Source organism: Balaenoptera physalus, assembly GCF_965194825.1.
Source record: "Balaenoptera physalus genome assembly, chromosome: 10".
Lineage (NCBI taxonomy): Eukaryota > Metazoa > Chordata > Mammalia > Artiodactyla > Balaenopteridae > Balaenoptera > Balaenoptera physalus.
The window spans coordinates 22,926,860-22,944,455 of record NC_138889.1 but is presented as its reverse complement, the minus strand read 5'-3'; the positions used below and the strand labels follow the sequence as shown (position 1 = coordinate 22,944,455).

The following is a 17,596-nucleotide window of genomic DNA, read 5'->3' as shown; positions in this document are numbered from 1 at the left end:
ATTCTTTTCCCATACAGGTTATTAGAGAATATTGATAAGAGTTCCCTGTGCTATACAGTAGGTCCTTATTAATTATCTATTTTATATATAGTAGTATGTATGTGTCAATCCCAATCTCCCAGTTTATCCCTCTCCTCCCTTTTCCTCCTGTTAACCATAAGTTTGTTTTCTACATCTGTGACTCTATTTCTGTTTTCACTTTGCTGTACAGCAGAAACTACCACAACATTTTAAATCAACTCTACTCCAATAAAAATTTAAAAATATGAACACTGTAAAAAATATGTATATATAATCTCTAGTCCTCAGAGGTGACAATAATCATTTAGATGAGAATGATCAAAGAAACAACAGGATTTACTGCTATTGTGAATTTGGGATATTTCGGAGTTGTGGCCTTTCAAATGATCCCATAATCTGGCAAAGGCTCCCTCTCTCCCCAGGGGGCCTCAGAGAAGAAGGCCTGTGTCTGCCGCAGCCTCCCCGGTGTGGGTGCGCCCTCAGTGAGAGACGCAGCTTCCCCCTCGAGGACGTAGAGAAGCTTGGCTTCTGTCCAAGAGGAATTTTATACCTCATTTATTTCATAGAAAAACATGACTCAACCAGAGATGCTGGATTTATCTAGAAACGGAGGAGCAGAAAAAATAGTGTTGGTGTGTGTGTGCACATGCGCGCCTTGTGAGGTGGGGAGAGCAGGGAGCCAGGGTCCCGCGGGGGAGATTCCTGAGAATTAGGTGTGATTGACAGTGATAATGAAATAGAATACAAGGGTGGGGTTGGCAGGGAGTTCTAGAAGCATCTAATCCAGTCTTTTCATTTATAAGGGGGAAAAACCGAGTTTGTAGAACGGAAGTGATTTGCCCACGTTTAAGGCTTTTGGCTCAATAGTGACATTTTATCTTTAGAAGCAATCCAGCCAAGATAAGTCAAGGAGAGGGCTGGCCCCAGGGGAAATTATAGTTCATAATAAGAATCTGATAATAATAATCATTTATCGAGTAACCTATACCCTTGGTGCTATACTTAGGTGCTTTATATACATATTCATATCATTTAACCCTCTCAATAACCATATGAAGAAGGAAATGTTTTTTTCATTTTATAAATGAGAAAACTGAGGCTCTGAAGTGTAAGTCATGTGCTTCAGCACATCCTGCTAAGAGATGGCAAGATGGGATTTGAACCCAGGTCTGTCTAGTCCCAGAACCAAACTCCTGTTTTCCACCTCCCTTGTTCCTGTTCTTTTGCTCTTTTTCATTATTCTGGGTCATAATCTTTTTTCCTCTCCATGCTAGCCTGAATCTCCTCCTGCAATATCACAGCCAGACCCAGCCTTCAGATGGCAACTCATACACCAGAAGCTTTCAATCTCTTCTCTACCTTCCTCCAAAACTCCGTGTCTGTGTTCTCTCTCTCTCTCCCCCCGGCCCTCTTTCTCAGACATACGTACATACACACACACACACACACACACACACACAAACACACACCTCTTTGAATTAGAAGAAAACTTCAAATACCCCTACACAATGCCTTAGTTATGATAAGAATTGTCTCTACACCATCTTTAAAAAAAAAAAATTATTTATTTTTGGCTGCGTTGGGTCTCCGTTGCTGCCTGCAGGCTTTCTCTAGTTGCGGCGAGCGGGGCCTACTCTTCGTTGTGGTGCGCGGGCTTCTCATTGTGGTGGCTTCTCTTGTTGTGGAGCACGGGCTCTAGGTGCATGGGCTTCAGTAGTTGTGGCACACAGGCTCAGTAGTTGTGGCACACGGGCTTAGTTGCTCCGCGGCATGTGGGATCTTCCCGGACCAGGGCTCGAACCCACGTCCCCTGCATTGGCAGGCAGATTCTTAACCACTGTGCCACCAGGGAAGTCTGTCCTCTACACCATCTTGAGGAATCCTACCTCTGTCTGAAACCCTTAGTGACAGAAGGACTATGAAGTGCCCACACCATATTTGAGTAACTCTGATGGCTAGAAAGTGATTCTTTGCAGAGGGTCTTCATATAATATCTGTTTCTTAGTTTTGATCCCTTTTTCTAGAGTTGAGTTTCATCCCTCTTCTACATTACATTCCTTCCAATACTACTTACCACCATACCTCTAATGACCAGCCTATAGCCTGGCACTTGATAGCTTCTTACAAAATGCTTTTGGATAAACTTCTCAGTGGTGGCACCAAGGGGGTAGTTGGGGGTCTTATACTCTCCCATAAGCTCTATCAACTCTCCTCTCCAAGTCACTCCAAATAAGTTTTTTAAAATGTGAGCTTGTTATGTATTGATAAATACAGCTTCAAAGCAAATTCCCTAAATTAATACCACCTCACCTAGATTGTCATCCCAAAGACCCCCATATATAGAATGCTAGAACTGGCCCCATCCTTCTTATGACTGTTCCTTCCTTCTTGCTAAATAATGTTGGTGGGTTTGAGATAATACATACCAATGCACTGAAGTGCTGACTCTGGCACTTAATAGCTCTATGACATCTTGAGCCAATTTCTTAACCTCACTAGAGCCTCCTTTTTCTCATCTGTAAAAGGGAATAAGAATATCTACATCCTATTGTAGTTTTGATGATTTGTTATAATGTATGTATGTAGCACTCAATAAATAAGCAGTCATAAGAAGTATCCATACTATAAAATATAGGTTCAGTGGTAATTTGGCATTATCTCTCAAGGAACATATTGTCATTTGAACAGGGACCTATGGTGTTCACAATGATTTCCTTAGATAATGACTCTAACTAAGGCCATTATAGTCATAATGATAGTCAGTGGAAGTGATGGCTTTGGTTATGGTTCTTAGGGACAGCTCTCATTTTACACTACATTGGGACTGACCACCCCTGGAATTTTCTATGAACCTCAAAGTCACAACCAGTGTGGTCTACATAATGGCGAGCTGCTCCTCCACAGAGGCTACCAGCTTTGTACCTTCCTGGGCAATGAGTGGTACTCCCATCAGGAAGGCTGTCCCAGTATATCCACAGCAGCTTTATCAAAAGGAGACCCCTCCACACTGGGCTAAGCAGAAAGAAGAGCTTACACAGGAAGCATCCTTTTCTTATATGTGCACAGCATCCTTATTCTAGAGGTTCTTGTTCAGTGACGTACCAAACCAGCACGCCCTGAATCAGGCGGCAGGGTGGAGGGAGATATGTAGCTTGAGAAATTTGTCATGGAGATTCTGATATGTTCTCTCACCACAGCCGCCTACACATAACCCCTCCCCCTACACACAGTGGCACTCTCATCTTCCACACCCACTTGAGAATCACTGTCCTAGTTGCTTTGCATAGTACCTTTCTAAATGTACACACTCTTGTTGCGTAATTATCCAAAATAATCATCAACCATTTCATCAATGTGGATAGACTTTTTAGGGTTCTTGCTGAGTAATTGAATCTGAATGTAATGAGTATATATTTAAATAATTTTCTATACTTTCTAGTTTAAATCCACTAAGATCACATTAGGAAGGATTCCCCAAAGAGAAAATCAATTTGGCAAAAACCTTCAAAGCAGAGAGTCAATACCCAGCATTATGGCTACTCAGGGCTTGTAGTGGAATTAGGTCTAACCTCATTTGTCACCCCATCAAGACGGCTTCTAACTCAGGAAGACATACTGGACTTTAAAAATGCATTCTTAGACACTTAATATTCAAGGAATTAGCTCTTTCCCATCCCCTCTTACCTGTTTATATATCTCATTATCTCCAGAATGTCCTTTTATTAGTCCCCATCCCAGTTCCAATTGATAAGCTGAGACAAAGAGACAGGGAAAGAAGGGAGGAGGGTAGAAAGGGAGGAGGGAAGGAAGGGAGGAAGAAAGGAATGAAAAGATGGAGAGAATATGCAGTTGTTGCGCACTTAGTATCCGCTAAGCAGCAAAGAATGAGTCATAGGACTCAGCAAACATCTTCTATGAGAAGCCAGATACTGTTCAAGTGTTGATGATGTCAAAAAGGGATCCTTCAGGAGATTATGTCAGTTTCTGTTGGGTAACTGAGTGCCACCAGCTGTCATACCAGCAGGATTAGATCAATTATTGATTGAAACTCCATGTAAATAATTACATAATTTATAATTTTGTGCTGTTCTAGTTCAAAGTCACTGTAAACACATCACAGAGTTTGAGGAGGATTCTCACCAAAGGAAACATCAATATGACTAAAGCACTCACGTGCACTAGGCTCATGTTTGAGTCACATCCAATTCTCATATGACTCACCGTTGTTAGCAATAAACCACGAATGTGACCTACTCACATCTGGATTCTGACCATGGGCTAACTATGGAAAGTGCTTACATGTCCTGCTCTGGAATAAATGAGAATAAGGGGACCAAAGCCCAGGTAGACTTCAAAAGACACTCTATACTCACAACTCTCTTGCTTTGGGAGGTTTGATTGAGCCAACTTTTTTACCTGGCAGTGAGCAAAAGCTAATTTGGGGAACTTTTGGAGTTGGTTCAAAGGATGAACAGTTCTCAAGAGGAAGAGAAACTCTGTGTTGCTGGTTAGCAAATATCAAGTGCCCCATCTGTTCTGTGAGACAAAATCATCACTGTACCCATCATTTCGTGTTAGCCTCAGAAGCATGATGTGGCTGCTGCTGCTGCTGCTGCCCTGCACATATCCTCTTGGGCCTTTCATTTGGGTGCCTATGGCACTAATTTCCAATTTTTGGCATCTGCTACTCTTTGCCTGAGGGTTTTCTCTGACCTCCAGGCATGATCTGCACATAGGAATGGCAAATTGGGAAATGCTGAGGATTCACTGCTTCTGGAAGCAACCATCAATCAATAACTTATGGGAATGACTGGTCTCTTGTCTCTCGGGTGGGGTAACTCCAACACTCATACTTCACACTGTCTTTCAGACACAAGAATGATTAAACTCCTTCCCACAGCAGTTACCTAATTGACAGTGCATTCTTTATTGGTTACCTTGTCTTCAAATCACTTCCCCACTATACTGCCACTGTTTCTTGGGATCACCTCCCAAATAAATTACTCATACTTAAGTCCTTATCTCTAGGTCTACTTCTGAAGGATCCCAGACTAAGTCACAGGTCATCTTTTCTCACCACGGTTTTTTTTTTTTTTTTTTTTTTTATCACCTTGGTAGAACCAGAAGCTTAAATAATCGAAGTTCTCTTTATCCTTGATTATAAACTAGTGTTGAAAATCCAAACACCCACAGAGATGAGGCAAGTTACATAAACAGGAGAAGAGAGCTGGGTAGAAATTATGCTAACCAGATGGTACATACTCCGTCTCAAACGGCCAGCTGCTCTTCAGCCCCAGCCAATTGTTGCCATGTGGAAAAGTAGGCCCAATGTGGCCACATCAAGTTTTTCATGAGATTCCAGAAATCCATATTTTTGTGTAGAATCTCTTTATATGTAAATGTTGGCCACAAATTCAGATGCTTTCATAACATTGGACTAGCCAAATAAAACACATCTGTGAGCTATATTTGACCCAGGGACCACCAGTTTTCAATCACTATTGTAGAAATACAGCCTTTAGCTGGAAATTCATAGTTAACATTTAAAGTAACAAGAGCTGCTGCTCTTAAAATGGATTTTCACAACCATTGTCATATTTCTTCTAGCAGGTCTTATTCTCACCCCATCCTTACATGGTTGTATCCAGCATTGCATATCTGCTCAAAAAACAAAAGAGACCCAAGTGGAAGGAGAAAGCTAATTATGGACTTGGCATCAGATTGTGGTCTGGCTTAATATGACATTCTCAGAGCCAACTGGAAAGGAAACCACCACCCAAATCCATCACGACATGTGCTATCACAGTAAGTTTAAATTGGGTGGAAATGTTGTGAGTTTAATATAATAGAACTGCTGAGATGTACATATATATCTGGGTTTAGTTGATAGCTCTTTCAAGGGCATTGTGATGTCAAATATGTTTGGCAGGTTCAATTCTCTTAACACCCACATTTGCACTGTTCTTAAGACAGGGGATGATTGAAAGCATATGTGCTAACAGTAACTATGCATAATGTGTGAAATTAAGGAAAATGTAGAGGTTTCACTCTGACTTTCATGGTCCTAAGCTAAGCTAGCCCTTTCTAGCTGTGTGGGGGTAGAGGAGCAGAGGGTTTCATCATTTTCCCTTCCTTTTCTTCTTCTTTTTTTAATTTCAGGAAACAACTTGAGGCTTTTAGCTTTCCTTTTATTTTGACATTTAGGAACCAAAGTGCATAAATAATAAGAGCTGGGACCCTGGAATCCCATCTCCTCCAGTAAGAAAAATCAGTATCCAGTGGTGCTTTTGGTTCTATGTGTCAACTAGTCCCCAACTGAGAAAATGGAAAACAATGACATGCTACTGATTTAAAAGAAAATAACTTTATTTTGAGAAAAAAAGACTGTTATTAAAAATAATTGAGCAGTACTCTCCAAAAGTGTCAGTCAACAAAGAGTAAGAAAGACTGAGGGACTGTCACTGATTGGAGAATACTAAGGAGACAAGACAACTAATGTAATGTGAGATCCTGGATGAGATCATGGAATTAGAAATGGATCTTAATGAAAAAAGCTGGTGAAATTTTATTAAAGTCTAGTTTAGTTATCAGTATTATACTGAAACTAATAACTTAATTTCGATAATTGAACTATGGTTATAGACTTTAATGTAAGAAGAAGTTGAGTGAAGGATATATTGGAACTCTGTGTATTATTTTTGCACTTCTCCTATTAATCTAAAACTATCTCAAGGAGATCAACCATGCAGGCAGAGTAAGAGGACATAGCACTCACCTTCCCCCAACAAAGACATAAAAAATACATCTACGAGTGGAGTAATTCTCACTGAAAACAAACTGGAAACTGGCAGAGGGACTCCTGTACAACAAAGGCTGTAAGAAAGATACACATATAATCAGGTAGGAAGGAGAAAGACTGATCAGGTCAGGACCTGTGCCCCTGGGAGGGGATTCAGAGGAAAAGGGGGATTACACGGGCAGACACCCACGCTGGGGAGTAAGTAGTGAGAGCCACAGATTGGGTTCCCCAGCCCTGGGGTGTTATGTGGGAGAAGACGAGCCCCCCTGGCTGGTTGGAGCACAGCTGGGAGTAACAGGAGGGCTGTGGGAAGCCTGGATACCACTTGTGAGGAGCATGCATGTGCTGAGCCACCCCCCAAGGCAGGGCAGCGAGAGGTCTGCTCTAGCAGATGGCAGATCTCCTGTGACCACCTCAGTGTGCACCCCAGCCCTAGCCGAGTGAATGCTCCAGCCCCGCTTACTTCATGTCACAGTGCAGCACTGGACCTGGGGTGGCCATGACCAGGGGGAAAACTAGACCGTGGATGCAGAGATTACCTAGTCCCCAGGAAGAGCCTGGGTGGGGCAGTTGTCCTTGTTGGCACTTACTCAAGCAGCACATCAGAAACAGCCCAGATCTCTGATGGAGCCCGCTCCACCACAGCTCAGCCCCCAATACACATTGAGAGTCCAAGCAGCCCTGACTGCCCTGCAGCGTGACTCCATAATAGGGCAGGGGTGGCGGAGGCTTAGGGGAGTGATTGGCTGTGAGGGACAAAGGAGATTTGCACAGGAGTCTGCATCTGAGCAGAGCAAGGGGAACAATTGCTGCCACCTGCACAGGCAGTGCACTGGAAACAGCTAACACCTCTGTCTGTGGCTGACACAAGCTGAGAGACTGCACAGGGCACACTTGCTTCAGCACTCCCCCCACTGCTGAAGCAAGGGTCCTGGTGCAGGGAGAGGGGAAAGCACACACTTAAGGGGAACAGAGCCATCTGGGGCCCAACCCTCAGAGCTGCTACTCCAGCAACTTGGAAATCAGACCCCACGCCTGATAAGGCAATTATGGCCACTGAGCAGAGGGAAGTTCCACCCCACACCCAGCTCCAGCAGTAGCCCCTCCATCTCCAGGCCCACTCTCTACCCAAGTGATAGCTGCCAGCACACTCTGAGGAAAAACATGACTTGCATCCATGTCAAATCCAGCTCTCCCACCAAAGGCACTGGGCACAGGCAGTCTGTGTAGGAATGTTCTCACAAAAGAACACCACTTTAAGAGCATAATAGGTAACTTTTCCACCTAAATTCACAGAGGCAGAGAAAGTTGAGCAAAATGAAAAGGCAGAGGAACTGGTCTCAATTGAAAAAGCAAGAGAAGAACCCTGAAAAAATAAATATGAAACAGAAATAAACAACTTACCAGGTAAAGAATTCAAAACATTGTTGATAAAATGTTAACTGAATCAGAGAAAAGAATAGATGTACACAGTGAAAATGTTAATGCGGAACTAGAAAATATAAAAAAGACCCAATCAGACATGAAGAATTCAATAGCTAAGATAAAAACACATTAGAAGGAATGAATAGCAGACTGGGTGTTACAGAAGAATGTATAAGTGATCTGGAAGATAGAATAATGGAAATCACCCAATCAGAAAAACAAAAACAAATTTTAAAAAAGAAAACAATTTAAAAGATATTTGGGATAACATGAAGTGTACCAACATTCACATTATAGGAGTCCCAAGAGGAGAAGAGAGAGGGAAGGGGACCAAAAATGTACTTGAGGAAATTGTGGCTGAAAACTAGACAAACCTGAAAAAGGAAACAGATATCTAGGTAAAAGAAGCACAGAGGGTCCCAAACAAGATGAGTCCAAACAAACACACACCAAGACATATCACAACTAAAATGGCAAAAGTTAAAGATACATAGAGAATTCTAAAGCCAGCAAGAGGAGAACAAAGAGTCATATAAAGGGAATTCCCATAAGGATATCAACTGACTTCTCTGCAGAAACTTTGTAGGCCAGAAGGGAGTGGTATGGTATACCTAAAGTGTGGAAAGGGAAAAAACTGCAACCTAGGATACTTTACCCAGCAAGACTATCAATTAGAATAGCAGGAGAGATAAAGGATTCTCAGACAAGCAAAAACTAAAAGAGTTCATCAATACTAACCTACCCTGAAATAAATGTTAAAGAGTCTTCTCTAAGTGGAAAAGAAGTAAGAATCTATAGGAAAGGGAAAGTCCCACTAGGAAAAGCAAATATATAGTATGGACTGAGGATCAACAACTTAAGTAAGCCAGTATGATGATTAAAAAAAAAATTATAAAAACAACTATAGAGTAAAAAGTTAAGAGATAAACATGAAGATTAAAATATGACATCAAAAATACAAAATGTGTGAGAGGCAAGTAAAAAATGTAGATCTTTTAGAATCTGTTTGAACTTAAATGACTACCAGTATAAAACAAGCAGATATAGTTGTAAGTCAAGATGTATGGGTGCCATGGTAACAGCAACTCAAAAATCTACAATAGATACACAAAACCTAAAAAGAAAGGAACACAAGCATACTACTAAAGAAAATCATCAAACCACAAGGGAAGGAACAAAAAGAAAAAGATATGAGCAGAGAACTACAAAAAAAGAAAAGAAAACAAGTGATAAAATGGCAATAAGTACATACTTATTAATAATTACTTTAAATGTCACTGGACTAAATGCTTCAGTCAAAAGACATAGGGTGGGATTGGATTAAAAAAACAAGATTCTGCTATATACTGTCTACAAGAGACACACTTCAGAGCTAAAGACACAAACAGAATGAAAGTGAGGGGATAGAAAAGGATATTTCATGAAAATGGAAATGACAAGAAAGCAGGGGTAGCAATACTCATATCAGACAAAATAGGCTTTAAAACCAAGGCTATAACAAGAGGCAAAGAAGGGTATTTTATAATGATAAAGGGATCAATATAAGAAGAGGATATTATATTTGCTAACATATATGCACCCAATACAGGAGCACCTAAATATATAAAGCAAATACGAACAGACATAAAGGGAGAAATTGACAGTAATACAGTAATAGTAGGGGACTTTAACACCACACTGACATCAATGAACAGATCATCCAAACAGAAAATCATTAAGACAACAGTGGTCTCAAATGACAAAAGAGACCAGTTGAACTTAGTAGATATCTACAGGACATTCCATCCAAAGACAGCAGAATACACAATCTTTTCAAATGTACATGGAATGTTATGCAGGATACATCACATGCTCAGCCACAAAATAATTCTCAACAAGTTTAAGAGGATAGAAATTATATCAAGCATTTTTTTCTGACCCCAATGGTATGAAACTAGAAATCAATTACAGAAAGAAAAAATGGAGAAAGAACAAACATGTGCTACTAAACATGCTACTAAAAAACATGTTACTAAAAAACCAATGGGTCAATAAAGGAATCAAAGAGAAAATCAGAAAGTATCTCAAGACAAATGAAAATGGAAACACAATACTCTAAAATTTATGGGACACAGCAAAAGCAGTTCTAAGATGGAAGTTTATAGCAATACAGCCTTCCTAAAAAACAAGAAAATCTCAAACAAACAACCTAACCTACCACCTAAAAGAATTAGGAAAAAAAAGAGCAAAGCCATAAATCAGCAGAAGGAAGGAAATAATAAAGATTATAGAGGAAATAAATAAAATAGAGAATAAAAAAACAGTAGAGGGTGGGAGGAGCGGCAGCAGCCAGGCAGCCCAGTTTCGCGAAGGCTCTCGGTGCGCAGCAGCCCACAGGCACCTGGCATGTGCCCACCCCACCACCACGATGCCCAAGAGGAAGGTCAGCTCTGCCGAGGGGGCAGTGAAGGAGGAGCCCAAGAGGAGATTGGCGAGGTTGTCAGCTAAACCGGCTCCTGCGAAAGTGGAAACAAAGCCAAAAAAGGCAGCAGGAAAAGATAAATCTTCAGACAAAAAAGTGCAAACAAAACGGAAAAGGGGAGCAAAGGGAAAACAGGCTGAAGTGGCTAACCAATAGACTAAAGAAGACTGACCTGCAGAAAATGGAGAAACTAAAAACGAGGAGAGCCCAGCTTCTGATGAAGCAGGAGAGAAAGAAGGCAAGTCTGATGAATATCACACACCCGGTCCTATCAGTGGTCTCTGTCTCCCTTCTTGTACAATCCAGAGGAATATTTTTATCAACTATTTTGCAAATGCAAGTTTTTTAGTAGCTCTAGAAACATTTTGAAACAGGAGGGAATCCCACCTCATCCCATTTTTTAAGTGTAAATGCTTTTTTTAAAGAGGTGAAATCATTTGCTGGTTGTTTATTTTTTGGTACAACCAGAAGATAGTGGGATATTGAATATGGGAGGCTTTGATTGTCTTGGGTGTCAGCTTAACATTCCACAGATGGTGGGTAGCTTTTATATCCTATAATACAAAGCATACTAAATGGCAGTTTGGAGTCAGTTGTGCATTTAATGTCTTAAACACTTTAAATTACTTCTCTTCCCATGTTGTTTTTGATAGGATTGTTTCCTAAAGCAAACCACTCACCCCTTGATCTTGGCTCTCCTGGGCAGAATTTTGTGCACTCTGTAACATCTTTGGTCATGGTAGTCCAGTTCTGCTAGTAACTGTTAATGTGCTGTGAACGAATGACAATTTGAGTATGTAGTGTACATGATATTAAGTTGTGAATTAGTGAGACTTACAATGTAACAGCATATCAATATTTGAAGATATTGGTACTTGATATCCTGTGAAGGAAAATTTGCTTCCAAATTTTAAGCTGGAAAGTCACTGGAATAACTGTTCAGAAATGAATCACAACTACATGATTTTTTAGATTTTTGGTATGTATGTTGAGAATTGTGTACAAATTGAAATGTCTGTGTACTGATCCTCAAAACAACCAATAAAATCTCAATTATGAAAGAATTTCTTGAAGCACACACACAAAAAAACAATAGAAAAGATCAATGAAACCAAGAGCTATTTTTTGAAAAGATAAACAAAATTGATAAACTTTTAGCCAGGCTCAACAAGAAGAAAAGACAGAGGACCCAAATAAACAAAATAAAAAATGAAAGAAGAGAAATAACAACCAATATCACATAAATACAAAAAATCATAAGGGAATACTATGAACAGTTATATGACAACAAATTGGACAACCTAGAGGAAATGGACAAATTTCTAGAAATATACAACCTGCCAAGACTGAATCAGGAAGAAACAGATAATTTGAACAGAACAATCACTAGTAGTGAAATTGAATTATTTGTAATAAAACGAAACAAAACAAAAATCTCCCAGCAAAAAAAGTTCAGAACCAAACAGATTCACAGGCGAGTTCTACCAAACATATAAAGAAGAGCTAATTCTTATCCTTCTCAAACTATTCCAAGAAATTGATGGGATGGAACACTCCCAGATTTATTCTACAAGGCCACAATTACCCTGATACCAAATCCAAACAAAGACAGTACAAAAAAGAGAGAACATTACAGGCCAATATCTTTGATAAATATACATGCAAAAATTCTCCACAAAATATACATAAAGTGAATTCAACAAAATGTAAAAAGGATTATACACCATGGTCAAGTTGGATTTATTACAGAGACACAGGAAGGTTCAATATTTGTATATCAATCAATGTGATACACCACATTAACAAAAGGAAGGATAAAAATCACATGATCATCTCAATAGACACAGAAAAAGCATTTGACAAAATTCAACATCAATTCATGATAAAAAGTGGGTATAGGGGGAACATATCTCAACATAATAAAGGCCATTTATGACAAACCCACAGCTAACATCATCATCAATGGTGAAAAGTTGAAAGTCTTTCCTTTAAATTTACAAACAAGACAAGGATACCCACTCTCTCCACTTCTATTTAACATAGTATTAGAAGTCCTGGCCACAGCAATCAGACAAGAAAAAGAAAAGGTATCCAAATTGGAAGGGAAGAAGTAAAACTGCCACTATTTGCAGATGATGTGATACTCTATATAGAAAACCCTAAAGTCTCCACCAAAAAACTATTAGAACTAGTAAATGAATTTAGCAAAATTTTAGAATACAATATTAATATACAGACATCTGTTGCTTTTCTATACACTATTAATGAACTATCAGAAAGAAAGTAAAAAAGATTCCATTTAAAAATCACATGAAAAACATAAAATACCTAGGAAAAAAAAGTTAAGCAAGGAGGTGAAAGACCTATACTCTGAAAACTATAAGACATTGATGAAGGAAATTGAAGATTATAAAGAAATGGAAAAATATCCTGTGCTCTTGGATTGGAAGAATTAATATTATTAAAATGGCCATATTATTCAAAGCAATACACATATTTAATGCAATCTCTATCAAAATACCCATGACATTTTTCACAGAACCAGAACAAATAATCTTAAAATACATATGGAACCACAAAAAACAAGCAAACCAAAAAAAAAAAAAAAACCAAACTGCTGAAACAATCTTGAGGAAAAAGAACAAAGCTGGAGGTATCACTCTTCCAGACTTCATAATATACTACAAAGCTACAGTAATCAAATAGCATGCTACTGGCACAAAAACAGACACTTAGGTCAAGGGAACAGAATAGAGAGCCCAAAAGTAAACCCATGCTCCTATGATCAATTAATCTATGGCAAAGGAGGCAAGAATATACAATGGAGAAAAGACAGTCTCCTCAATAAGTGGTGTTGGGAAAATTGGACAGCTACATGTAAAACAATGAGACTAGAACATTCCCTCACACCATATACAAAAATAAACTCAAAATGGATCAAAGACCTAAATGTAAGACCTGAAACCATAAAATTCCTAGAAGAGAACATAAGAAGAGCACTCTTTGACATAAATTATATCAATATTTATTGGATCTATCTCAAAAGCAAAAATAAACAAATGGGACCTAATTAAACTTAAAAGCTTTTGCACAGCAAAGGAAACCAGTGTCAAAATGAAAAGATCATCTATAGAATGGGAGAAGATATTTGAAAATGATATTACAGACAGGGGTTAATATCCAAAATATATAAATAGTTCATGTAACTCAACATGAAACAAACAACCCAATCAAAAAGTGATCAGAAGACCGGAATAGACATTTTTCCAAAGAAGACATACAGATGGCTAATAGGCACATGTAAACATGCTTAACAACACTAATTATTAGTGAAATGCAAATCAAAACTACAATGAGATATCACCTCACACCTGTCATAATGATTATCATCAAAAAGACCAAAAATAACAAGTGTTGGTGAGGATGTGGAGAAAAGGGAACCCTTGTGCACTGTTGGTGGGAATGTAAATTGGTGCACCACTATGGAAAACAGTATAGAGGTTCCTCAAAAATCTAAAAATAGAACTACCATATGATTCAGCAATTCCACTTCTGAGTATATATCTGGAAAAGATGAAAACACTAATTCAAAAAGATACATGCACCCCAATGTCATAGCAGTACTATTTACAATAACCAAGATATGGAAGTAAACCAAGTGTCCATCAATAGATAAATGGATAAAGATATGATATATATGAATATTACTCAATCATTAAAAAGAACGAAATTCTGCCACTGTCAGCAATGTGGATGGACCTAGAGAATATTATGCTTAGTGAAATGTCAGACAGAGAAAAACAAAATCCATATAATATCATTTATATGTGGAATCTGAAAAGTAATACAAACATTCATATATAGCAAAACAGAAACAGACTGACAGATATAGAAAACAAGCTAGTGATTACCAGCGGGGAAGGGGAGGGGGAGGGGCAGGATCCCATCCCCGAATGGGATTAAGAGATGCAATCTAATATGTATAACATAGATAAGCAACAAGAATATATTTTATATAGCACAGGGAATTATAGACATTATCTTATAACTTTTAATGTAGTATAATCTGTAAAAATACAACCATTATGCTGTACACCTGAAACTGATATAATATTTTAAATCAACTACAATAAAAAAAACTCTTTCAAAATAAAAAAGTTTTTTTAAGAATAGTTATAAACAAGATTTTGGTGCACAAAAGGGCTAATCCAAGTAAACAGAACTTCTTACCACATCCTTTAATAGGTTTTTGAATGAGGAGCATCTGGCACGCTATATGTAATAAAGATAACCGTATTTTAGTTATATTTTACAGATAGAGAAACTGAAGTTCAGAGAATATTACTTGCCAAAGTTTACCCAACTGGTGATTTCATGAATAGTAAAAGTAGATGATGAGGAATTCCCACTGGAACATTTTCTGGGCCTTAAATGATTTATTGTGGTGATTCTCAGGCACAGAAAAAAAGAGAGGTAAAATGTACAGATATAAAAATCCAGATATAGTCAGTACAAGTAAATGTAACAATAGTTTAAGTGATTAAGATGTTATTTCAAATCAGTGAGTAAGGATACATTATTTAATAGTGTTCAGACAGTTGATGCTACATTTGGAAAAAAATCAATATGGGGCACCATATCTCCTAATCCAATCTATAGAAAAATTGATTTAAAAGTGGAAAACAGTAGGGGAGGAGCTTCAAGATGGTGGAAGAGTAAGACGTGGAGATCACCTTCCTCCTCACAAATACATCAGAAATACGTCTACATGTGGAACAACTCCTACAGAACACCTACTGAATGCTGGAAGAAGACCTCAGACCTCCCAAAAGGCAAGAAACTCCCCACATACCTGGGTAGGGCAAAAGAAAAAAGAAAAAACAGAGACAAAAGAATAGGGATGGGACTTGCACCAGTGGGAGGGAGCTGTGAAGGAGGAAATGTTGCCACACACTAGGAGGGACTTCGCGGGCGGAGACTGCGGGTGGCGGAGGGGGGAAGCTTCGGAGCCACGGAGGAGAGCGCAGCCACAGGGGTGCGGAGGGCAAAGTGGAGAGATTCCCGCACAGAGGATCGGCGCCGACCAGCACTCACCAGCCCGAGAGGCTTGTCTGCTCACCCGCCGGGGTGGGCAGAGGCTGGGAGCTGAGGCTCAGGCTTCAGTCGGATCCCAAGGAGAGGACTGGGGTTGGTGACGTGAACACAGCCTGAAGGGGGCTAGTGCACCACAGCTAGCCAGGAGGGAGTCCGGGAAAAAGTCTGCAGCTGCTGAAGAGGCAAGAGACTTTTTCTTCTCTCTTTGTTTCCTGGTGCGCGAGGAGAGGGGATTAAGAGCAGCTTAAAGGAGCTGCAGAGACGGGCGTGAGCCGCGGCTATCAGCGCAGACCCCAGAGACGGGCATGGGGCGCTAAGGCTGCTGCTGCCGCCACCAAGAACCCTGTGTGCAAGCACAGGTCACTATCCACACCTCCCCTCCCGGGAGCCTGTGCAGCCCACAGCTGCCAGGGTCCCGTGATCCAGGGACAACTTCCCGGGGAGAACACATGGTGCACCTCAGGCTGGTGCAACGTCACGCTGGCCTCTGCCGCCGCAGGCTTGGCCTGCATTCCGTACCCCTCCCTCCTCACGGCCTGAGTGAGCCAGAGCCCCCGAATCAGCTGCTCCTTTAACCCCGTACTGTCTGAGCAAAGAACAGACACCCTCAGGTGATCTACACGCAGAGGAGGGTCCAAATCCAAAACTGAACCCCAGGAGCTGTGTGAACAAAGAGAAAAGGAAATTTCTCCCAGCAGTCTCAGGAGCAGCGGATTAAATCTCCACAATCAACTTGATGTACCCTGCATCTGTGGAATACCTGAATAGACAATGAATCATCCCAAATTGAGGAGGTGGACTTTAGGAGCAATGATATATATATATTTTTTTCCCCTTTTCCCTTTTTGTGAGTGTGTATGTGTATGCTTCTGTGTGTGATTTTTGTCTGTATAGCTTTGCTTTTACCATTTGTCTTAGGGTTCGGTTTGTCCATGTTAATTTTTTTTCTTTTAGTATAGTTTTTAGCACTTGTTATCATTGGTGGATTTGTTTTTTGGCTTGGTTGCTCTCCTCTTTCTTTCGTTTTTTATATTACTTTAAAACTTTTTTGTTAATAATTATTTTTATTTTAATAACTTTTTAATTTAATTTTACTTTATTTTATATTCTTCTTTCTTTCTTTCTTTTTCTCCCTTTTATGCTGAGCCATGTGGATGACAGGCTCTTCGTGCTCCAGCCAGGCATCAGGGCTGTGCCTCTGAGATGGGAGAGCCAAGTTCAGGACACTGGTCCACAAGAGACCTCCCAGCTCCATGTAATATCAAATGGTGAAAGTCTCCCAGAGATCTCCATCTCAATGCCAAGACCCAGCTCCATTCAATGACCAGCAAGCTACAGTGCAGGACACCCTATGCCAAACAACTAGCAAGACAGGAACACAACCTCATCCATTAGCACAGAGGCTACCTAAAATAATAATAAGGCCACAGACACCCCAAAACACATCACCAGATGTGGACCTGCCCACCAGAAAGACAAGATCCAGCCTCATCCACCAGAACACAGGCACTAGTCCCCTCCACCAGGAAGCCAACCCACCCACTGAACCAAACTTAGCCACTGGGGGAAGACACCAAAAACAACGGTAACTACGAACCTGAAGCCTGGGAAGAGGAGACCCCAAACACAGTAAGTTAGCAAAATGAGAAGACAGAGAGACACACAGCAAATGAAGGAGCAAGGTAAAAATGCACCAGAGCTAACAAATGAAGAGGAAATAGGCAGTCTGCCTGAAAAAGAATTCAGAATAATCAGAGTAAAGATGATACAAAATCTTGGAAATAGAATGGAGAAAA

The 17,596-nt window shown here is 40.0% G+C and overlaps 1 long non-coding RNA gene and 1 pseudogene across 2 annotated transcripts in view; both read left to right on the top strand.

Annotated features, from left to right (window-relative positions):
* Positions 1-17,596, top strand: part of LOC309667925 — a 443,411-nt gene that overhangs the window by 198,718 nt on the left and 227,097 nt on the right. The window lies entirely within an intron of this gene.
* LOC309667908 (non-histone chromosomal protein HMG-14 pseudogene) lies at positions 1,869-16,053 on the top strand (annotated as a pseudogene). The gene has a single exon. The product of its transcript is annotated as a non-histone chromosomal protein HMG-14 pseudogene (transcript).